This window comes from Mustela erminea, chromosome 4 (assembly GCF_009829155.1).
Source record: "Mustela erminea isolate mMusErm1 chromosome 4, mMusErm1.Pri, whole genome shotgun sequence".
In the NCBI taxonomy this organism is placed as follows: domain Eukaryota; kingdom Metazoa; phylum Chordata; class Mammalia; order Carnivora; family Mustelidae; genus Mustela; species Mustela erminea.
In genome coordinates this window covers 85,490,300-85,515,782 of record NC_045617.1, presented here as the reverse complement: position 1 = coordinate 85,515,782, position 25,483 = coordinate 85,490,300, and the positions used below count along the sequence as shown (strand labels likewise).

General features: G+C 40.6%; 1 protein-coding gene across 4 annotated transcripts in view; it reads left to right on the top strand.

Annotated features, from left to right (window-relative positions):
• Window positions 1-4,913: 4,913 nt before the first annotated feature.
• The window catches only part of BTBD9 (BTB domain containing 9), a 411,793-nt gene continuing 391,223 nt past the window's right edge, over window positions 4,914-25,483 (top strand). For 2 of the 4 annotated variants that reach the window (XM_032339815.1, XM_032339817.1), the window contains exon 1: window positions 4,915-5,064. The gene's annotated coding sequence lies outside the window, so the exon portion shown is untranslated. Of the gene's footprint in view, window positions 5,065-25,483 lie in introns of all 4 variants that reach the window. The other 2 variants (XM_032339816.1, XM_032339814.1) reach the window with 2 other exon arrangements.

Below are 25,483 nucleotides of genomic sequence, written 5' to 3'. Positions count from 1 at the left end.
GCCGGTCTTGACCCAGGACTTTGGGATCCTGACCTGAGCTGAAGGCAGATGCTTAACCACTGAGCTACCCAGCTACCCAAACATACCTTTAAATAAAGAAATGAATCTGGTATTTAGTTATGGAATTTAAGCCAATTAAACTTGAGAAAGAAATAATTATTTTAATTTTAGAACAGGTGATCTTTATCCACTCTTTCAGCCAATGATAAAACACAGAAACAACTGCACATTAAACTTCATCATAATAAAATATCAGCATTAAAGATTATTGACTTTCTATCTCTAAAGCAAGCTAGCGTATGTCAAAATAATCCAAAAGTGGTTTCAAATAATTTAGATACAGATTAAAAACAAAGAGGGCCACAACTTGCTTCTTTTATGCTACTTGAAATACATTCTGATCTGTCTGGACACAAATTCTAGTGATCCAGGCTTTCAAAAAATGCAGAAGTCCTGGTTTTCTAAGAACTAAGAATCCATATTGAACTCATGGAATTTAATTGGAAACTAGTTCTTATCCACAGAGTAAAGCCTGAGAAATCACTGGAAGCTGCAAACATTCTTTTATTTGCTTTTTCTAATTATAAATGTATACTGTCAAAATTTAGAAAACAAAGAAGAATTTAGATTATTTTCCCCCCAACTTTTTATTTTGAAAAATTTCAAACCAACAAAATACAGATATGCAGGCCAAGGGTGCTGCCAGTTACGAATTCTGAGCCACATTTTACTTGGAGCTCCTTGGCAGTCAAAGTGAAAGGAAAAAAACGCCTGTTATATAATTCACATTGCCTATAAGGAGAAAACATATCAGTTACTCAACAGTAGCCAAGTGTTTCATGACATTTGGTCTGAGAAAAAATTCTCTTGTGTTCATTTAATAAGGACTATGAAGCAGTATCACACACAACAGCCCTACTGTAAGTGCACTGATAAGTTCTGGAAACCATGGTCGTCTAGAATCCCTCAATGTTAGCAGAAGGTGCCTGGTATGGTTGAACCCTGGCCCCAGCAGTTATTGTGTGACCTTGGATAAAGTGCTTAAAATTTCTATGCCTGATTTATAAAAGTATTGTGATTAAACCACATACCTCAAAGAGTTGTTATGAGGCTTAGATGAGTTACTGCCTATTATGTACCTAAAACAGGACCTGGCACATAGTAAGCATCATCATTATTACAGTAAATGTTAAAATGAAGGTGTGCAAATGATATAATACTACAGAGCAAAGGCACTTAAACTAAGGAAAGGAGGATGCCTGAGCTGGGTCCAAATCTTAAGTCTATTACTTAACTGTTGTCAGTATGACCTTGACCAGATTACTTCAACTCTGTGTTCTCACCTGCTAAAATGGAGATAAAATGCCAGCTATTGATACAAAAAGCTGATGTCTTCAAAATTAAATGAGATAATATCTGAGAATCAGATGAGCAAATGTAATAGAGTGTGGTATGTATAACAAATAGATGTTTCCTCTTGGAGCTGGTGGAATAAATAAATTCCTCTTGCATGCAACTGGTACATAGGCCCATTTTCCCCAGTTTAACAGTTTAGAAGTAGATCTACATAAATAATCTTCCAGATCACAACAAAACTACCTAGAAGGAATGTTAAATGATTGGCACTTAGTACAACTCTCATTTTTTAAATTATCAGGGGAAATGTCATTGGTACAGTTATGTCCATTTTTGAAGCACATTATGCCTACCTGAGAGAATAGGTAAATATCTTGGTTTCCATTGGACAAAATTGTTTGCTGCCGTGTCTGTATCACTTTATACATCCCTTATTTCACTTCATACAAATTTCTACTATAGCATGTAGTATACTATGTTACAGTTAATAGTTCATTCAATTTGTACCTTGCTTTGCTTAAAAAAGAACTATGGCAATGAGTTACACGCTTATGTGTTTATCTCCCTTCCTAAATTTTAAGCTTCTCAGATAAATGTGTTAGATCCACAGTATGTGGATAGAAGCTGGCAGTTAATATACTAACTAACTCTCAATGTTTGGTGAAATAACCTGAGTAGAATTTTAAGTGAGCTGTTATAAGCAAATGGGCCTAAAACAAAGTTGGGATTACCTAGGAATTTATGTGCAAATCATAGACTCAGCCTGATCTCTCCTGGGTACATGAGAAAAACCAAAGCCTGGAAGACTTAAAGTGATTTTCCCAAAGTTACCTAGCTAGTTAATTGCCAGAACCAAGACTAGAGTTTCAAACTTCCATCAACCATACCAGAATCCAATCCAATATATTGACCTGCTTTTCAGACCCCACTAATTTGATGTCTATATCCACTACCTCACTTAAACCATTATTATTGATCACCAACCACTTTTGTGTTCTTAAATCCAGTCATTGCTTTTCAGTCCTCGATATACTTGACCTACTTGCGATCTCTGACTCTGCTGAACCCTGTCTCCATCTTAGAATTCTTTCCAACCTTGGCTTTTGAGGCATTAGGGCCTTGAGGCATTATGCAAGTTCCTCAGACTTTTTTGTGGGCTTCTGTTCATCTGCCACTGCTTTTTAGAGCTAGGGCTTCCTGGGACTCTATCCTTGGTCTTCTTTATTATTTCTTCTATATTTTCTCCCTGATTGAACTCATCCATACCTAGTACTTAAATTACTAATTAAAAGTTAATGTCCTCTAAAACTATTTTATTTTGACTCAACTTCTCTTCTCATTCATAGATCTGTGTAATTCAACTGCTTATTGGATATCTCCCTCTGGATGTGGAGGTTCCCTCCACCAAGTCACAGTCAAAATGCTCAGTCTTTGAGAGAGCCTGAGAACCTACCTACATGCTTCTCTTTCAAATAAAGGAGAATGTGGCAGAAGACCAGCTATCATCTTTACTATTGACTGTATCAGTTTCCTATTGCTATTGTAACAAATATCACAAACTTAGTAAACAACACAAATTTATTACCTCGCAGTCCTGGAGACTAGAAATCCTAAAATCAAGATATTGGCAGAGCTGCATTATCTCTGGAGGCTTTAAGGAAGACTCCATTTCCTTGCCTTTTCCAGCTTCCAGGAGTCTGCATTCCTCTGTTCCATTTTCAAGGCCAGCAGTGCAGATTCTTCAAATCTCTCTTTCTCCCTCACTTTTGTTTTCCCTGATTCAGACTTCCTACTTCCAAGGCCAGCCAAATAACCTAAAATAATCTCTTCATTTTAAGATCCTTAACTTAATCCCATCTGCAAAGTCCCTTTTGCCATGTAAGAGAGGGAACACATTCATGAGATTCTGTAGATTAGGCCATGGACATCCTTGGGGGACCATTATTCTGTGTGGATGTTACCTGTGGGCAGAGCGCTTCCTAATACCAAATTATGAAATTAAATTTGTTTACTAACTTTGTGGTCCTAGACCAGGCACCCTGTTTCTGGAGAAGGAGAGAGTACCACCAAGGCAACTTCTTGAAGGCAATTTTCTTTTAAGAGAAAAGAATGGGTGGGCTATATATGTCCAGTTTCTCCTTTTAAATTCACCAATCAGGAAGTCACTGCTTCAGGGAGTAGTGAGCTGGGGCAGGTGCAGTGAGAGGCCAGGAATATTATATTAATGGCTATCACTCCAAATGGAAAGAAAATCATGAGCAGAGTCCAAATGGACTCCAGATTCCATTTGGAGTGACAGCCATTAATATAATACTCCTGGCCTCTCCCAGCAACTGTCCCAGTGGAGATTGTTTCCCCAAGAAGCAGATTTATATTTGAACTCATCACCATCTCATTCCACAAATCTGATCATCCTCCAAGGCTTCCACCACCACTATCTTGTAATTTAGTACAGAAACTGGTGGATAACCCAGACTCATTTTTCTTCCCATCTTGCTAAATGGTTCCACCATCTATTTCAGCATCCATACTAGAAACTTGTCCTTCTCACTTATCCCCCTCTCAGTTCCGTCAATTCTACCACCTTAACAGTGCTCATATTTATTCTTTCTCCTACATTTCCATTGCCAATACCTTTGTTAAGGCTCTTATCACTTCTTAACTGGAGTATAGCAATCACCTCAATACTGGTCTCCTGGTCTCAAGTCTTATTCTTCCTGTTCATTTTCACTTCCATACCTTGCTCATGAAACATCCTTCACCTAGAATTATGTCCTTTTTAGATAGTCTCAACCCCCCCCACACCCTAGTACCCCAGTCTGTACAAACGTCAAGCAAAATTGCCTATCCAGCATCAGCCAGGATCAGACTTGAACCTAGGTTTCTCTGACTCCAAAGTCCCTGCTTTCTTCTGCTCTTGCTTGGCCGCCTTCTCCTATAATAAAAGTATTTTAAAGTCTAATGGGCTTTATACCCTACAAAGTAAGTTTGTATACATTATTTCCTCTTAGCCTCACGATTCTGCCGGCAGGCAGGATGGGTACTGTTAGCCCCATTTATAAACTAAGTTAACGGGAATTCAAGGATCGGTCCATCACACCCTGCTGCTCGGTTAACGAGGGTCACTCAGCAGTCTTCCGTCAACCGCGCCCTCAGCTCCTTCTGGTTCCACTCCCTGTACAACCTTCCCGCACTTCGCAGAAATACCGACGGGATCCGCGCGGGTCTGGAAGAGGCCACTGCTCTCGCAACCACAGGAGCGCGGGCAGCTCGTGGCGGGGACCTTCCCATCTGCAGTGACGCGATCGGTGACGCCATACATTGACGTATGGTGACGTGACTTACCCGGAGCCAGGTGCCGGCAGGGCAGCCACACCCTGGAGCCCCCAGCTAAGGAGGGCGACGGGTCGGGAAGGTGGGGAAACGCCGCAAAACCCGCCAGGGGGCACCTCCGACCCTAAACCCTCAGATCCCGCCTCCCCGCCGCCGACTGGTTGCTAAGTGACGCCAGCGCGCAGAGGCGCGTGCGCGGCCACGGCGGTGTGCGTGAGGGCGGACGCGCGCCGCGGCGGCGGCGGCGGCGGCGGCGGCGGCGGCGAGGACGGCGGCGACGGCGGCGGCCGAGGGGGCGGTGGCTACGAGGGGCGTGCGGAGCAGGCGGAAGAGGCGTCCGTACGGGCGGCTAGGTCGCAGAGGATCATCGTTGGGGTGAGTAGCCGGGGCCTCGGAGGGGAGGTGGGGCCTGGCCGCACCTGCTGCGCGGGCCCGGGGCGCGGGAACGCGCGCCCCCACTGTACCCGCGCGCGCCACTCCACGCCCCTGTGCCGCTTTTTCCGGGGGCGGGGAGGGAGCGGGGACGGGGGCTGGCGAGGGTCAGTTTCTGGGCGCGGGCCGTCCGGGAGCGGCAGCGAGGGACGGGTGAAGACAGTGTAGTCCCGGAAGGTGTAGTGGGAAGTAGGTGTCTGGGTGGCTTTGCCAGGCTCCCAAACAGAGGAGTCGGAATCTGGAGAAGCCTAGGTTCCCAGAGCAGTCTCGAAGCCTGCCTGAGACAGGGTTGACCCAGCGACCGAGAGGAGGCGGAACTGGGACGCGGGGTTGGGGTTCGGAAAGTTTGGCATGCTGGGGCCTTCCTCGCCCCTGCCCTGGCTGGGCTCCGAGGAGAAGCCGGTTGTTATGGAGAGAGTTGTGAATCAGTGCCGGCGAGCGGCGTCAGACACACCCACGACCCGGGGAAGGCGATCTGTCAGTACTGATAGGGGGCGGCCAACCTGTTGCCTCGAGTTTCCAACTTCGCATGTATGTGCACGTGCCTAAGGCACGCATACAACTTTGCCCTAGGCATTCTGTCACATTGTTGCTAAGGATTTTGAGGCTGGGGGCGGATATCCATCCTAAGTTCTCACTTCCTCGCAGACTCCAATCAGCTGTTTCATTTCTCAGACCCCTGTTGTTTTTTTGTCATCGTGAAGGCCAAGGAAGCAGGGAGGCACAGTTTTTTGTCTTCCTTAAAAGTAGTACAGACTTGCTAGTTACTAGGTAGAAAATACAGATTCTGTTTAACGTGCGGGCTAGAAAATGGTGGTGGTAGGGCAAGCCTGAGAACCCTCAGCAAATCAACGGGGACCAGTACACTCTGTGCAATGGATCCCCTTGTGAGTCAGTGTGTGGCGGCTGTAGTTACTATCCTTGGGAAAAAGAGCATTGGAGGTACAGAAGAAGTTATTATTTCCCGACTTTTGATTAAGGCAATGCCTAGAACTGGTACAGAGACTATCCTGAAATTTAATCGTGATCTGTGCAAGAAAATTAAAGAAATTAACTTGTGAGTTTTGGTTCATCTCTAAAATTTTGTGGTTCAGTTTCCTAACAGAGGATCTGTAAAGTGTGCTGCCTGAGGTGCTTACATGTTGGAACCAATAATCTTGCTCTGTAGCACATAGAGTACTGGAAATTTAGTGTCTCTTGTTCTCTGGACAGTACCCGTTTTTAGGACAGGTATTATGTCATTTTTATTCATGGCTATCTCTTAAGCATCTACAGAAGTTTGCTGCAGAGTAGGCACACAATAGGTATTTTTTAATATATTGCATTGTGAGTGTTTATTAATGTACAGCAAACATTTAATTTAGTTCATCAAGTAGCTAATACATGTGCCCCCCTAGCCTATACCATGTAACATGTGGGAGGAGGGTTGTAGATACAAATGATGTAGAAGACCTGTTTTTTGTTTTGTTTTGTTTTTAAGAGCATATGTATGTCAAATCATGAAACCAAATGAGGCAGTATGTATCCAAGTGCTGTGGGAGGAGCTGTACTTAAGTGCAGGAGAAATTTAGAAAAGTTAAGGCTTGTGGTGGGCTGAGTTAGCGAACTCTTTGGAAGAGGTAAGATTTGATCCAGTCTTTGAAAGAGCTATAAAATTTGAATGAGAGAAAAGAAATCACGTGTTGTGTTGAGAAGATCGTGTGAGTGTTTTTGATGGGGTATATATAGAGGAGACAGACCTTCAGGGCCTGCCCAGTGAATGGGGTAGGAAACCTCTGATAGGGAGATACTGGAGAGAGAAGGTTTAGTAGGTTGGGAAGGGAAAGGGTTAAGACGAAGGCAGGCTTATCAGGATCCCACTGATAACGGGGATCAGGCCAGCTTTTTGGATGGCATGGGATTTGTGTTAAAATAGAGTCTTAGACAAGAATACGTGTTATCCTTACTTAAACTTAGGGAATATTATGGTTGAACCAGGATCAGGTTGTTGTATACTTCTGATTTCAGTTAGTAATTTGAATAAATGCCTCGCTAATGTGAATGTATCTTATGTATTTAGCCAGCAGTGCATGTCCCCATTTCTAAAATTTGCCTGATGTGCTTGGGCCTCTCCATTGGAAATCTGAAATGATGTACCCAAAACAATTATCCAGCCACTCTCGGTGACACAGATTTGCTTGGGATTATCTCTTAACAGTGGTCTGTGAGGATTGTAGTTACTGCTGATCCTGTAATATATACAAAGAATGTTTGCTGGGAAAGGAGTCTGTTTGAAGAAGGATGCTAAAAAATATTGACAGAAAGATTTGAGAAAATAATGTTGCCGTTGAGTATTGAACCTTTAGTCTTTATAATACCTTTTGTTGTTATGTGGAAATTCTTTTGAGTGGTGCATAAACCTGAAGTTGAATTGCTAACCTACCCTGTGTAAAGTTGCAACACCAAATGTTGCATTATTTAACAACTCAGCAAATATTTATTGGGTGCTGGCTATGGCTAGTACTGTGGTGGGTGCTGGGAACACAAACAACAAGACACAGTCTACCCTCGGAGATACTAAGTGTTCGTCAGACTAGATTAACCCCTAAATGTGGTGTGTTATAAGAGTTAATCACTTTGGAATAAGTAAAATGCTGAGGCCATTGATGACTTTGGCTGGGGAAAAATTGATAGAATCAGGGAAAGCTTTAAAGAGAAGAGGATAGAACTTATTAGCCCTGCAAGTTAAGTAGAATTTTGCACACGTAAAAGGGAAAACAGGCATTCCAAGCAGAGGGGAGAGCATAAGCAAGGTTGCCAAAGATTAAAAATAATAGGATTTTCAGAAAACCTTGAGTTGTTTCTTGATGAGACAAGAAAGTATATTTGGAGCCAAATTATGAAGGGGGTTTCCATTCCATTCTAAAAAGCCTAGACTTTCTTCCCTCCAGTGTCACCCCCATGTTGGTGATGGAGGGCCTTAGAAAGTGGACTAATCAGATCACAAAGTTAACTCACAGTTCCTGTGCAGAGTTGCGTTAGTGTGGAGAGCCAAGGAGACCAGTTAGAATGTAGATAAAACATGCTGGGACAGGGGAACCTGGGTGGCTCAGTGGGTTGAACCTCTGTCTTCAGCTCAGGTCATGATCTCAGGGTCCTGGAATCGAGCCCCGCATCTGGCTCTCTGCTCAGCAGGGAGCTTGCTTTCTTGCTTTCGCCTCTCCTCTGCCTGCCTCTCCGTCTACTTGTGATCTCTATCAAATAAATAAATAAAATCTTAAAAAAAAAAGATGCTGGGAGCATGAAAAGGGAGAGTGGGAATGGGTGGACTGTAGAGGTATTTTAGATGTTAAAATTTTTTTTTTAAAGATTTTATTTATTTATTTGACAGATCACAAGTGGGCAGAGAGGCAGGCAGAGAGGGAGAGAGGAGGAAGCAGGCTTGCCACTGAGCAGAGAGCCCGATATGGGGCTCGATTCCAGGACTCTGAGATCAAGACCTGAGCTGAAGGCAGAAGTTTAATGAACTGAGCCACCCAAGTGCCCCTAGATGTTAAAATCTTTATTTTTTTTTTTTTAAGATTTATTTATTTATTTATTTGACAGACAGAGATCACAAGTAGGCGGAGAGGCAGGCAGAGAGAAAGATTGGAGGTAGAAGGCTCCCCGCTGAGCCCCATGCGGGTCTCGATCCCAGGACCCTGAGATCATGACCTGAGCCGAAGACAGAGGCTTTAACCCACTGACCCACCCAGGCGCACCACATGTTAAAATCTTTAAATGTTATGACCAGCTAGAGGTGAGGGAGTGAGACGTCAAAGGTGTGTATGGCTTGAATAACTGGTGATTTATGAGGACATTAGATTAGATAACACAGGAGGAAGAACAGATATGCAATGGAGAGAGGAAATGATGGCATGTTAATTAGCAGGTCCCTGTGTAGAGTTTAGAGAGAGCCAATAGTGATTGGGATTTCTACTCCAGAGTTGATGAGACAGTTTAGGAATAATTGTGACAATCTCCAAGGCTAAGGAAATAGTACTTTTCTAGGAGTGAGTATAGTAGTTAACTCTGTGGACTTTGGAGTTCAGAAAACCTGAGTTCAGATCTGTTTCACTTATTGGTTGGATTGGGCAACTAGGGGCAAGTTATTTAACATTTCTAAGCCTTAATTTCTTCCAAAAAGTGGGATCAATAATACCTTAAAGAATCATTGTGGAGATTAAATAAGATAGTATATGCACAATGTTTGACACAGTACCTATCTTATAAATGCTTAATAAATGATAGCTGTTGCTATTAGTAGTGGTAGTTATAGTTAGCATTGTAGAGGTAGTAGAAGAAGATACAACTACCCCAAAATTAGAGAATGAGAACTGAAATTACAAGGAGTGGAACTTCTGGACATCAACACTTAGATCAAACTTTGACTGGTCCTCAGACTTCAGGAGAAATACAGGAGGCCTTGATAAAATGCAGATTACTGGACCCCACGGCCATAGTTCCTGACTGAGTAGATCTGAGTGGGGTGGAGAATTTGTATTTTTAACACGTTCTCAGGTGATCCTGATGCTGGTATTCCCACGACCGCACTTTGAGAACTACTGACTTGAAGACTGGGTGAAAGGAGAGAAACCAGCACTGAGACTAACAAAGAGATTGAGGTGAATGGAGAACTAGGAGAGAGTTCAGAGAAGGTTAGGGAGGTAGCAGTCTGAAGACTCTGTAGATCCACCAGTGTTCTTTCCAGGTCCATAGGCCTCATCACATTCTTATTTCTGTCTTCCCCAGAATTTGGCATTATGCTTGGCACATAGCATTGCTTGAATGAACCTTGGAAGCCCCTTAATACTGTCCATATTTATGAGCGCACATACTTCACACACAGATTTCATTCATCCTCTTATATCTATGCTGAGTCGTAGAGAAGATACCGTTTCTAATTTTACACACACACACACACACACACACACACATGAAATAACTACAGAAAATTTCTTTCAAATAACTGATGCATTAGCTATGTGCTGTGATTTCGTGTTAGATGTCCTAACCCCACCCCTGTTATTTTTAATGTCACAATCTAGTTTGCAGAATACTTGTCAGTAACAAGTGTCAAGATTACAGTCTATGTCTTGTATGAGGCACTTTGCAGGTTTATATGATAAGCAAATAATATACTCCCTGTACCTTGGAAGTTTACGATAGGTTGGGCAAAAGAAAGAAGCAGGAGGAGATATGATCACAGAAATGTGGATCAAGAGGAAACTGAATATGAAGACTCATATCTTGTTTGCTGATATACTTTGGGTCTTACGTGTCTCACATTTTGGCATATGGAGCAAATGTTAATTCTCGTCCCTGACAGTAATTCGTAAGAGAGTTCCATGGTATAAGAAAATTAAACACTAGTTGTGTAAATAGTACAAGCAATAGTACAAGCACATAGTAAAGAGATTTCAGGAGGTAAGTTGTAGTTTAATGATGAACTAGTTAGCTATTCACCATGCTTTCTGGGCTCTTGGTCTCTCTCATTTATAATAGTCAACATTTGTTAAGTAATTACCATGTGCCAGAAACTGTGTCAAGTGCTGGCCATAGAGAACTAACTGCTCTGAGCATCTATCTAACCCTGGCTTTAGTTGTGTAAATGAGTGTGAATCAGTGTGCATACATGTTGTCAGGAGAAGATCTGATACCTGTATTTTATACTGTTAAGAATATATTGATATGAGCAGACCTCAAGGACTTGAAGTTAAATTCATTCAGCCTAATGTATGCAAGGAGCCATGAAAAAAATATAAAAATAAATAAAAATTTTTGAAGATTTATTTATTTGATCAAAAGAGAGCATGAGCAGGAGGGCCAGAAGGAGAGAGAGAGCGAAAAAGAAAGAGAGAGAAAGAAAGGGAGAAACTCAAGCAGACTACCGAGCATGGAGCCTGGCAATGGCGTCCTATCCCAGGACCCTGAGATCATGACCTGAGGCAAAACCAAGAGTGGGATGTTAACCAACTGTGCTGCCCAGGCACCCCAATAAACAAGAAGTTTTAAGCAATCAAAGAATATATACTTGGTAGAGGAGAAAAAATGTATTTACAGTACTACAGAGAATATGATAAATGCTGTATAAAGATTGGTCACAGAGTAGGTTCTCCAGTGCTTGTTGAGTGCTTGAATGTTAAGTTTTGATATCAGTTCATGCATGAATATTCCAGAAATTATAATGTCACAAATCCATATTAATTTCTTGGACTGCCTTTTACATCTTTATAGGATACCAAAAAATATCGACCAGTCTATGTCCTTGTTTTCTTAGTTTGGGAAGTGTACTTATAATACACGTAAGCAGAAACATTATTAACAACTAGCTATTGTTTGTCAAGTCACTGTATTATGCTAGGTTCTTTCTATATGTCATTTAATCCTTATAATAACAGGTTTGTAAGTTGAGTGTTATCTCCATTTTACTAATAAAGCAACTGAGACACAAAATGGGGAGAAAAGTTTGCCTTCCATTTGTGGCTAGTGTGATGGGACAGGGCTTCAGCCCCAGGCCTGGACTCCAGAGCCAATGCTCTTCATGTCACCTACTGGTGTCAGCATGGGGCCCTAGCATGCAAATGTCCATATGGAGAAATCCCATCTTGTTTTTGCTGATTTGGAGAACTTTATTGGAGGAAGTTAGAATTTTAATAATTGCCTCAACGATTGAAGACAATTTAATAATATTTTTGGGTTAGAGGGGAAAAGGAGGTAGACATTTAAAAGACCTAATGATGTCTTTTGTGAAGACATGGTTTTATTTGACCATTTATTTATTTTTTAGCTGACTGACAAGAGATTTTACATAAACATCAGATTTTCTACTTTTCCATATATAGGTGCAAAAGTTTTCAATAGGAGGAACTGTACTTTTCCAAGCTAATGACATTTAAAGTAAATTCAGAACTCCTTTTTTGTCACTTAATGAAAAATATCTTGCTCGTCATCCTAAACAGTGTATACTTCTCTCCCTTCTCTCTACACCACTTATTCCTTCTACCCACCCACGTGTTCATTTTTTAATCTATTTACAAGTTAAATAGTTATCTGTATATTTTATTTGACCCTTTTGGGTCCTAGCTTTTAATAGTCCTGAAATTACAACTGTAAGCATCTTTGTAAACCAGACTGAATTCTGGCTAATTTCCCCAATTAATACACAAATGGATAAATATTAAACCCAGTATTATCTATTGCCATGTAACAAATTACCCTCCCCCCCAAATTAGCAGCCTAAAACAGCAAACTTTTTTTTTTAGAAGAAAAGGAGACAGAGAGAGAGGTGGAGAGGGAAGGGACAGAGGGAGCGAGAGAATCTTAAGCAGGTCTGTACCCAGCTCAAAGCCTGATGGGGAGCTCTATTTCACAACCCTGAGATCATGACCTGAACTGAAATCAAGAGTTGGAGGCCCAACTGACTGAGCCACCCAGGAGCCTCCCCCAAATTTCTTATCTAATGATTTCTGTGGGTTGGGAATTCATCTGCAGCTTATTTGGATGGTTTTGGCTCAGAGTCTCTGATGAATTGCCCTCCCCTGTTGACCAGGACTGCTGTAGTTGTCCATAGGCTTGTTGGGCCTGGGGGGTCTGTTTCCAAGATGGCTGCCTCACATGGCTGTTGGCGTAAGCCTTAGATCTTTTATTGGACTGTTTGAGTATCCTCACAACATGTCAGCTGGCTTCACCGAGAGCAATTGATGCAAGAGGAAGGAGGATACCACATGCCTTATATGGCCTGTTTTGAAAACACACACTGCCCATTCTGCTCTGTTCCATTTTTTACAAACAAGTCATTAAAACCAGCACACACTCAAAGGAAGGCAGTTAGGCTTCACTTTTTTGGGGGGGGTGGGTGGGTCAAAGAATTTGTAGGTTTATTTTAAAACACCATAGATCCTTTGTCATATGAAGCTATTTTCCTCAGCTGAAATTGTCTGTTTTTTTAAAAGATTTTACTTATTTATTTATTTGACAGCAAGAGAGTGTGCAAGAGTGGAGTGAGGGGCAGAAGGAGAGGGAGAAGCAGACTCCCTGCTGAGCAGGTACCCCCCACCCCACCCATGTGGGGCTCCAACCCAGTACTCTGATATCATGACCTGAGACAAAGGCAGATGCTTTACTGATTGAGCCACCCAGGTGCCCCTGATTGTCTCTATTGTCACCGTGTAGTAGTAATGTAGTAATTTTTCTGACTTGTGTATTAACAGTATATTCTGGAAATGTTCTGAAGTCAAGGTAGTGTTTTTTAAAATCTAAAGCCGGTCTTCACAGATTATAGATTTGTTGTGATTTCTTGAAGTTTTGTATGTATTTCATTAGCTACAGTTCCAAAACTTCTGGAAAGCTTTCATTTTTATTCTATTTTATTACATTTATTTTTCTATCATTTCATTTACACTATTTAATGATTTTCATGATTAATCTTCAAAATCAAACATTTTAAGGCAAATTGATTTACCTTCCAAACTTTTAAAATATTTTATTTATTTATTTATTTATTTATTTATTTGAAACACAGAGAGAGACAGAGAGATCACAAGTGGGCAGAGAGGCAGGCAGAGAGAGAGGGAGAAGCAGGCCCCCAGCCGAGCAGAGAGCCTGATGTGGGGCTTGATTCCAGGACCCTGAGATCATGACTTGAGCTGAAGGCAGAGCTTAACCCACCGAGCCACCCAGGTGCCCCATACCTTCCAAACTTTTAGAAGAAAAATGCTTGCTTAACCTGTGATGGAAGGCAGACATTTCAGCTTCCACAAGGCACAGTGACTTTGGGTTTCATGGCTTGGATGAGGCTTTTAACTTTGTTCAAGTCCTTTGGGTACTTGAGAAATTCTTCTTGAGTAGGGTTCTTAAGTAGCTTCATTAGATTCCAAATCTCATTCTTTCGAAAATGTATATAGAATATAGTTGGTTTAGGCAGAGAGTCTTTTTGAAACATCACAGTTAGGTCATATTTTGGCACTTTATTTCTTTAAAGATTTTTATTTATTTTAGAGAGAGATTTAGAGAGAGAGCATGAGCAGGGTAGGGGCAGAGAGAGAGGGAGAGAGAAAGAGAGAATGTCAAGCAGACTCTGCACCGAGCATGGAGCTCAGTCTCACAACCCTGAGATCACAACCTGAGCCAAAACCAAGGGTCAGAGGCTTACCCCTGAGCCACCCAGACACCCCTGTTTCTTTAGATGTTAACAAGATCTAGATTTTACTGTCCCTACCCTAATAGGTATCAATTACCTTACTTTTTTCTTTTTATTTTGACCCAATTTTCGACAGAAAAGAATTCTCTTATAACCTTTACTACATTCCCCCAAATGTTAACGTTTTACCATATCTGTTTTATCCCTTCTCTCTCTCTCTCTCATACACACACACACACACACACACACTGTTCAAGAGTAAGCTGCAGAGCCTTATTTCCAATAGCTAAACTATGGAGGCAGCCCAGGTGCCCATCAATAGGTGAATGGATAAAGATGTGGTATATATTCAATGGAATATTCTTCAGCCATAAAAAGAATGAAATCTTGCCATTTGTGTCAACATGGAGGGATCTAGAAGATACAGTGCTAGATGAAAAAAATCAATCAGAGGAAGACAAATACCATGTGATTTCACTCACATATGGAATTTACGAAACAAAAGAAATAACAAAAAGAACAAAAGAAATGAAAAAAAAAAGAGAGAGACAAAATACCAGACTCTTCATTATGGAGAACAAACTGATAGTTACGGGGTTGGGGGGAGGGCCGGGGGAGAGACGGGTGAAACAGGTAAAGGGGATTAAGATAAACTTACCTTGATGAGCACTGAATAATAAATATATGGAACTGTTGAATCATTAAACTGTACACCTGGAACTGATACAACTGTATGTTAAGTACAGTGTAATGAAAATTAAAAATCCCAGTGCTAGGTGTGCTCGCATCTATCGGAATGTCATTGCTTCTAGACTCTCTCAGGGCTGTGTGTGTGGGTGTGTGCACCCACACACCTCTTTATCTAGTTTTGTGTATCTTCTACCTGTATTAAATCCATCCAAGTACTAACCAGGCCCGACCCTGCTTAGCTTCCGAGATCAGACGAGATTGGGCGCGTTCAGGGTGGTATGGCCGTAGACTACCTGTATTAAATCCAGAAGTTCACACTGACCCTTCCAGTTCCCATCCTATACCACAGGATTTCTTGCAGGCTTTCTTCTAACTGTTCCTCTTTTCATGTTTGTTACTCCCTTCTCCTACAGTGAAAACCTGCCCCCCGTTTTTGACCTTATATTTACTTATCTGTACATTCATGTACCTAGAAAGTAGGTTCAGAATTGCTAACGTAGTGTTTGTTTTTTAACCTTTAGCCTGAAGGCATATTGTACAACCACTTTCAAAAGTTACATAGTTAAGTAGTTCCTTTAGTGTGAATATGTTACTCATTTGAAATAGAGTTTGGTTCATTTGATTCTCTGTATTTTAGGTCACCCTCTTGCCTTCCCATCTTTGTTGACTTCATTTACTGTCCTTTTTCAGCATGTGAAACATGAACTTGGTTGCAAAAGTCAAGAAGGCACTCTCAGAAAAGTGGCATCCCCATTTCTTCTGTCTTTTCCACCCTCTTTCTGACCACCATCTACAATCTGTTCATTTTCTCTGTTCTATCCTTACTGTGCTTCCTTTTGCACAAATGACCAGATACATGGGTATTTTCTTATTCCCCCATTTTTTTTCTTACACAAAAGGTGCTGTAGACATTCTTTTGCATTTTACTTTTTACACTTAACATTGTATCCTGGAAACCACTTCATGTAAGTTCCTAGAACCTTTCTTGTTCTTTTTTACAATTGCATAAAATTCCTTTGTGAGAGGGTCACCTGCTTACTTCTATGGGGTTTCTCATATTTACCAAGTACTTTTAGAGTGCTTTCCTTTTGTTGCCTCATTCCATTCATGCTTCCCTCTACCTTTCCATTTAAGTTAGGTGCCTTTCTTAGGCTTCCTTAGTCATACTTCCTAGCCATAGATTAATTTCTTACCAGATTGAACTTGCTTTTCTTCCCCCTCAATTCCTTGTCCTGATGAATTCTACATTATTCATCTAAGCTGAAAAGCTGAGTGTTCTGAACTCCTTCTCTCTTGTACCCTCATATTCTGTCTTGTTCATAATCCCTCACACCCATTTTCTCCTTCCATTCTTACTGCTTTTACCTTCATTGAAGTCCTTCATTTCTTGCCTATATTATTGCATTAGAATCCTTAGCTATAGAGCAGTGGTTCAAGGACAACATTAAAGTCACCTGGTAGTTTGTTCAAAATGGAAATTTGAGGACCTCACTTTAGACCTTCTGAACCAGAAACTCTGGGGATGGGACTTGGCAGTCTATGTTTTACCATTACCTTTAGGTGGTTCTGATAGAACTAAACTTTGGGGACCATGGACAGAGTGTTAGCAAAATTGCAGGAGATTAAAAAAAAAAAAAAAAAAAAAGATTATTGGGGTACCTGAGTGGCTCAGTGTTGAAGCCTCTGCCTTCAGCTCGGGTCATGATTCCAGGTCCTGGGATCGAGCCCCGCACTGGGCTCTCTGCTCAGCAGGGAGCCTGCTTCCTCCTCTCTCTGCCTGCCTCTCTGCCTACTTGTGATCTCTGTCAAATAAATTAAAAAAAAAAAAGAGTATTTATTTATTTGAGAGAGAGTGAGTGAGCAAAGAGAGAGAGCATGAGATGGGGGAGGAGCAGAGAGAGAGGGAGAAGCAGACCTTCCACTGAGCAGGGAGCCTGATGTGGGGCTTGATCCCAGGATTCAGGATCATGACCTGAGTCCAAGGCAGATGTTTAGCCAACTGAGCTACCCAGGTGCCCCACATAAGAGCTTTTAAAGACATTAGTAGATACCAAAAATGGAGAAAGAAGTGAACAAGCTGTGAAAAATGGAAACACTTGAACTGAGCTGACCAAGGCACAAGGAACCTCCAAAAAAAAGAAAAAGAAAACTTGTCTCCCCCCTCGCTTTCCTTTTTTGTCCCATAGGACACATAGTCCTAGGTTCTAGAACTCACACTGATGCTTTCCTTGCCTGGGTTCCAGCTTGCATAGAAAATGTCTATATCTTTTAAAACTTTTGTTTCTGGTGTCCAACTATACACATACAGAAAAGTACATGGAACACATATGCTGAACTTAATAAATTATTTTAAAGTAACAACCGGTATATTTCCACTTGGTTAAGAAATAAAACTCTGCGGGTCCCTAGGCCCCTTCCCAATCTCAGCCCCTCTCCTAAAAGTAAACACTGTCCTGACTTTTATCTTACTTCCTTACTCTTTTTTTTTCCCAATGTTTTATCCCCTAAGTATACCCATTAAACAGTTAGAGGTTACTTATCCTATTTTGGAACCTTATATAAAATCATATGTATGTATTCTTTATGTTGGGATTGTTTAATACTACATTTTGAGATTTATTCATCTTATTGCGTACAGCTGATTTTTCATTTTCACTGCTGCATAGTATTCTATTTCAGGACTGTACAATTTATCCTTTCCATTTTTGATGGACATTTTGGTTGTTTCTAGGGCCTTTCCTGTTTTAGCTAGGATATTCTTATACATGCTCATGAACATATCTTACCTTAGCATATAATAGAGTAGTATTACTGAGTTATATGGTGTGCAGATCTTCAATATCAATAGATAAAAGCATACTTTTCTAAAGTGGTTAAACCATTTAAATATTTCTATTTATTTTTGAGCTTTGTATTTTCAGTATGAGGCTCACTTATATCAAGTCAGCTAATACTCACTCTGTAGTTTTCAGTACCTTCCTGAAGTCCTAGAGATGGAGAACATAGCTTAATGAGGAAATCCCCTTTGTAACAAATCAACTCATTATCTTTTAAAAAAAAAAAAAACAATTTTAAGGAGGTAATATATGGGCATGGTACAAAATTAAAAAATACAAAGGGGTATACAACAGAAAGTAGGTCGTCCCTTCATCCTTACGCAATAGACATCCAGTTCTTCCTTCTGGAAGCAGCCACTACTACCACTGATATACTGGTTTGGTCAACAAATTTTTATCAAGTGCCACGTAAATACCAGAAATTGTTCTAGCGTTTGGAGATAGAGGGATGAACAAAGCAGGCAAAGATATGCTCTTATTCCATTGGGGGTGAATAAAAGTAGTAAAGATTCCTATATACCTTTTCAGAAATAATCTGCTTGTAAATGGCACATTCTTATGTTTATTCTTAAACATAAATGTCACATACTACATTACTGCATCTTGCTTTTTCCTCATTGTATCTTGGAGGCTGTTCCATGTCAGTATATGAAAAGCTTGCCTCAATCTCTTTAGCAGCCCTTACAATGTTCCATTCATTGTATGGTTGTTGTCAGGAAAAAAAAGAATTGTGGAAGACGGAAATGGGCATTAAAAAATAAATCACTGACTGTCCTATCTAGTGCAGTCTTCTGGGCTATCTGTGCCTTTCATTGTCTTTGAGCTATTTTTTAACTATAAATTGTGGAAAACTGACAGTAATGCAGATGATTCTTGTTCATAGAAACACAAGTGGATTTTGTCCAGTGGAAGGCAATTGAATGTTGCCCTGGGGATATTGACTGGCTATGCATCTATTTGTAAAGCAGTGTTAGCATTCCAGATAGCATGCGTACCTGTGTGTGTGCGTCTGTGTGTGCGTTCTTTGACTTCTGTTTTGAACTCTTTATAATATCTTACTGAATGCTTCATTAATTAGTGATTTAAATAAAATCTTTGATATGTTTTCTATCTATATCATGATTTATACGTGTTGTGATTTTACCTTTTAAATTATCTTTTAACAGATATATCATAACTCCCTTTTTGATGGACGTTTCATTTCTTTATAAAGTAGTTCATACCAGTTTTAGATGGTTGTAATGAGTAGGAAAATCTGTGCTATCATGAAGCAATATTTCATGATGCTTTGACAAGGAGATTAATGGGTGTGAGCGGTCTGGTAATTCTTCCCTCAAGCATTATGATCTAGTCCCTGCCCTCAAGAAGTTTGTAGTGTAGTGGAGGAGGAGTAAGAATGATATCAGATGAAGCATAGCATGGATATTGGGTAGTCTACCAAGAGATAGCTAAGATGAGGTTCCCCTAAGGGTGGGGAAGAACTGCATGGTCTTGCTTTCCTCCCAGCATGCTTATTCTCACAGGCCCCTCGTTTGTGTTTGCTGAGATGGAACTGGCCATCTCCCTCTTTGCAGTGCCAGCTGCCAGGGTATTTGTTTTTATGCTGGCTATGGAACTAGTCAAGTCTTGGGGACTCAAGTGGAGGCCCAGGGCTCTAGTTACCAGCATAGTGGTTTGTTTGTTCCCATAGATGATGGCATTAGCAAGAGAATATAGGGGAGTTGTCGCATGGTTGGGTGGGAGTGGGTTAGTGGTTATATTCTAAAGTCAGGACAAAATGTAAAAATCAGGTAGTGTGAAAATTTTCTTTGGAAGACCCTTTAATGCCTCCAAAATACCATATCATGGTTCTTTTAATACAGGAATGTCCTAAAATAAGCTAATTTGAATTATGAGAATTTAATTTTACCAGAAGTTTTGTTTGACACCCCTAATTTGGCTTATCAGCACCTCACTATTACGCACCATTCCCTGGCGTGCCTCTAAAGCACCACTATGAAACTGTCTTTGCACTTCTGTACCTGGTGCTTGATAAAAGTTCTCTCAGATCCTTAAATTTCTTACTCTGTTAGTAGTAATTTGGGTGCAGTTGCATTGTTTTCATTGATTTCCTTGCTCTCCCTACTGTTGTCACCCCTCCATTACAGGTTTAATTACCCAGACATTTACATATGTAACTACTGAAGAATTGTGTACCATTAATTTCAGTAAACTCTATTAAATTATTTAGAGGTGAAGAAATCACCCTCTCAAAGTTTTTTAAGGAAGGGTTAATTTTCCTAAGGCAGGATAACTGTTCTCCCGCCTCTCTTCCTCTCTGTTGTCAGTTTCTCTTGGGCCTTCCATTAATTTTTTGCTGCTTCCACTTACTTGTCAGTGATTGAGAAGCTTCTAAAATCCCTCAGACCTTGTTTCAGGCTTGGGTACAGCAAGGAACATTGAGTGGAGTCGTTGAGTGATGGGTAGCTCCCTCTATTTTTTTTTTTTTTAAAGAGTTTATTTATTTATTTGACAGTCAGAGATCACAAGTAGGCAGAGAGACAGGCAGAGAGAGAGAGGGAAGCAGGCTCCCTGCTGAGCAGAGAGTCCATTGCAGGGCTCTATCCCAGGACCCTGAGATCATGACCTGAGCCAAAGGCAGAGGCTTAACCCACTGAGCCATCCAGGCGCCCCAGCTCCCTCTATTTTGAGGACTCCTTCTATATAAATAATTGAATTCACATAAGTTAAATTTGAGTATGATGTGATGCCTTCATGGTAAGAATTGACCTAATTCAGGTAGAAGTGGAGAGGAGATTCCCAGGCAGCTTCCCTCTCATCCATGCAGACATTTGTTGACCTCCCACTAGGTTATATTAAGTACTCTGGATACAAAAGAGAGTAATTTATGTTTCCTGACCACAAAGAACTTGTAATCTAGTGGGGGTGGTAAATTTAAAGGTAGATGTTTGTGATATAAAGTGGTAGGTGCTGTGAGACCAAGATATCCAGACTATTAGCTTAAAATTTATATGCTATGAATACTTAGTCTATCCATACTTCTGAGGAAACATCTTAATTAAGACATCTTAATAAGCATTGATGTTCAGAGGAGGCTTCCTGGTGATGGTGACACTTAATTGAGCCTAAAGAATAAGGCCCTACTTATGCAGGGGGTCAAGGAAACATATATTTTTGTCAGACAGATGGCAGAGTGTGTCAGGGTAAGTGGTGTTGCTAAAACATAAAGTGAAAGGCAGAATGGAGGCTAGAGTGGTAAGCAAGGGTCATTTCGGAGAAGGGGCATGGATGCCCTGTCTGCGAGTTTGTATACCATTCCAATGACCATAATCTGATTATTATAATTGTATTAAAAATATAATCACTAATAACTACCACTTGTTAAGCACTTACTATATGCCAGGAACTATAGTAAGTGTTTTATAATTATCACATTTAGCTGTGAAGTGTGTAAACCTGGCGATTCACAGACCTGTATCCCTGGGGCTAATAATACATTATATGTTACTATAAAGATAAAAATTTTTTAAAAAAAGAAAAAAAAGTGATACTAAAATATATATAAAAATAATATGGCATTCAAACATAAAAAAGAGATTCTTGACATTTGTTTGAACTCTATCAGATCTTATTAAGTAATCATATTAAAAAATAATTATCATGTTTAATCCTCTGGGACATTCATAAGTGAAAATATGGAGGGGCAGAGAAGTTGAGTAACTAGTTCAAGTTCATGTCTTGACCTTGCAAAGAGTTCAGAGAGGGAATTCCAAAGTATAGACGTTTGACTGCAGAGCCTTTTAATTAGAGAATTTAAAAAGTGTTAAACCAGGGACTAGCTTGATTATATCTTAATTTTAGATTGGTTATTGTGCAAACCCAGTAGAGGTGGAATTGAGGGGGACAAAGTGGAAGGTGGAGAGATAGTTTGGAAGCTGTCAGAGTAGTGCAGGTAAGAGATGACTGAAACCTGAACTGGGGCAGAAGTTAGACAGACATAGGAGGATGAATTAGAGGAGTAATATTTAGGAGGTAAAATTAGAAGATCTTGGGGCTCCTGGGTGGCTCAGTTTGTTAAGCGTCTGACTCTTGGTTTCGGCTCACATCATGATCTCACGGTTGTGGGATCAAACCCCACATTGGGATCCATGCTCATTGTATAGTCTTCTTGAGATTCTCTCTCCCTCTCTCTCTCTGCCCTTTCCCCTACTCACACACTCTCTCTTTTTCTCTTAAATAAGTAAATCTTAAAAAAAAAAATCTAATTAATGGATTAGACAAGGTGGGGCCAGGGAAAGGAAGAACTCAAGGGAAAAGTACAGGTTTTTAGCATAGGTTACTTGCGTGGTATGCCCCCTATTAAGATAAAGGACACTGGAGGAAGACATGCATTAAGAGAAGATTAATTTGGTATTGAGTATGCTGATTTGAAGTGCCAGTGGGGACATGTGGTGGAATAACATTGTAGGCATATGAATCTGTACATACGAATCTGAAATTCCGGTATGTCTGGCCTAGAGATCAAGATTTGGAAGTTAACAGGTAGTAGTTAAAACCAGAAGGAATGATAAACTCACAAGGAAGCCTTGGGGAATATAACTCTTAAGGACTTGGTAGTGAAAGAAGAGACACAGAGGTAAAAGGAGAACCAGGAGAAGAGAGTGTCACAGAGGCTAACAGAGTAGGGTTACAAAAAGAGTATTTTCAAGAGTGTCATATGCTGCAGAGAGATCCAGAAAGGTAAGAATAGAAAAGCGAATTTTGGATATGCCAACTAGGAAGTCACTGATGTCTGTGGTAAGAGTGGATTCAGTGGGGTGGGGTAATAGTGAGGCTTTAGTGGATTCAGGAGTGAATTGGAGGTTAGGAAGAGGAGGCTACAGGTGTGGAAACAACTGAAAAAGTTTGAATAAAACTGAAAAAGAGATGATCAAGTATGTGTGAAGTGCAAGGCTGAACAACTAGCTCTAAAGTCTTCATGCTCCCAACCTTGGGGAAGCTGGTTTGGGCTCATCAGTCCAGCAAGTTGAAAGTTCTTGAAGCCTTTGGTGAGTGTAGACTCAAATCCTGATAGTCGGGGTCAGCTGCTTCCTTTGTAGCCTCCTAGTAGTCCTTCTATTCTCGAATGGGCTACAGTTTGCTCCAATTTGTTGTCAATGCAGTATGAATGTCAGAAAGTCATCACCAACGTGCTTCATTCTAAATGATAGTTTGGTAAAATAAAATAAAATAAAATAAAGTGATGGGAGAGGTTAGTGGAGAAAATCCTGGAAAGGAAAATGTGTTGACCATTATACTATGTCCTTCATGTGTTTTATTTTATTTTATTGCATCCTCATAGCCACCATATTGGGGGTGGGGTTATCCCCATTTTCTCACTGTGAGGAATTGAGATCCTGTAGCCCTGTCTCTCCTTATCTTATACCAGGTTCTGCCACTGATGATTGTGACCTTGGAGAAGTTTCTCGGTTTCCTCATCTATAAAAAGTTGTAGGTTTTGGTCCTGAAGCCCTTTCCAGCTCTAGGGTTCTAGGAATCTGAATATTTATTTTTTTTAATTTTGTAATTTTTATTAACATATAATGTATTATTAGCCCCAGGGGTACAGGTCTGTGAATCACCAGGTTTACATACTTCACAGCACTCACCATAGCACATATCTTGGAATCTGAATATTTATTGCTATTTGGACATGAAAAAAAAAAAGACTATTCAGGAATTTCCCCCTTTCAGTGAATTAATAACTTAATAGTAACACTGTCATATTGTTCAGACTAAATAATTTATTTTCCCATCACAAAGTGAGTACCCATTATGTATGTGGCCTTAGAAGGCCACTGTAAAATAAATCAAGTAAATAGGCTTGGTGACAGGCTCTCCATCAATTGTAACTAGCCCTGGGCACATGGGCAAATAGCTACCTGCAAGATTGTGTGATGATTTGAAAGTGTGTTATAGGTGAAGTGCTAAGTATTTTTATTAATTTAGGAAGTACTTTGGCATGTGGCCTTTAAAAATTACATTATTATATTATCATAAATCTTGATTAAGGCAACAAAACGTATTTACTATGGCCAGCTTCACAGCTGGGGTGAAATATTTTATAGCATGTATAATGAGCCACTAGATGATGGTGATTCTCTGTTCACATCTGAAAGATGAGAGTTGGGAAATGAATTAGAGGCTTTAAAGGGCTATTTAATTGTGAAAATTAATTTCAAGGAACAGTATCTTGTTCTCAGTGAGTGCTTAATAATTGAGGAGGAGGAGGGAAAAAAGGGAACTGTGAGGCTTTCGAACCTTCTTAAGTCCATTTTGGAAAAAGGTTAGGATAAAAATATAATGCTAATGTGACTTTCAAAGACATGTTCTACAACAGTAATACAGAAGAAGCAAAATTAACAAATACTAGGCATTTTGAGAGTAAATATTCTCTGTTTGAAGCCAGTGTGTTTCAGATACCCTGATCCTGGCAAGCAGAGGTTTTCAGTGGATATAGAATCTCCCCTCGGAAGGCGTCTTGAAAATTTATAGGGACTTTTTTTTTTTTTTTTTTAAGATTTTGTTTATTTTGACAGAGAGCACAAGCAGGGGGAGTGGTAGACGGAGAGGGAAAGCCAGCTCCCCTCCTCCAGCAGGGAGTCCAATGGGGCTCAATCCCAGGACCCCAGGTTCATGACCTGAGCCGATGACAGACACTTAACCAACTGAGCTACTCAGGCGTCTTAGGATGTTTTTGTTTTATAATACGGTTGAGATACATATTATTTTATTTTGATTTTGATTTTTCCCTTCTATTTTAACCAGTGTATTTTTTTTTAAGTGCTTAGTAGGTTCTAAATCTCAGTGTGTTTTGGGGGTGTGTGTTAACAAGGTATTTGTTATAAAAAGTAAGCTTTGGGTCTGGTGGGCTTGATGGCCATTGCATTCGTTTTCTGTTGATGCATAACAGTGTACCACAAAGTTCCAGCTTAAAGCACCAGCCATTTTTTAGCTCACAGTTTTTGTAGGTCAGAAGTCCCGGCATAGTACAGCTGTATTGTTTGCTCACAGTCTCCCCAGGCAGAAGTCACAGTGTCTGCAGAGGCTACGATCTCATCTGAGACTAAGATTCCTCGACCCTGGCTCAGTGGTGGTAGACAGAATTCAATTCTTTGTGCTTACGTAACTGAGGGTCCTTATTTTCTTGCTGGCTGTAACCTGGGGGGTCACTCTCAGCCCCTAAACATTTGACCTGCTCACAGCCTGGCAAATTCTTCAGACCCAGCAGGAGAATCCTTCCAGTCTGCTATAAAAGAGTCGTGTATATACACACACACACATACACACACACACACACACACACACACACACACACCCCTATATACAAGGCAGCCTAATAATATGGACAACTATCCCATACTGGTACTGGCCAAACTCAAGGGAAGGGGATTGATTTATACAGGATGTGTATACCAGGGGGTGGAAATCATGGGGGGCTATCTTAGAATTTAACCTACTAATTTAATTAGTATCAACTCTTGGTAACTCTCCTTTCAAAATTTTTAAAATTTTTTTCTAATTTAAAGGTTTTATTTATTTATTTGAGAGCAAGATCACAAGCAGGGGAGAGGGGTACAGAGAGAAGCAGACTTCCCGCTGAGCAGGGAGCCCAATGTGGGGCTTGATCCCAGGA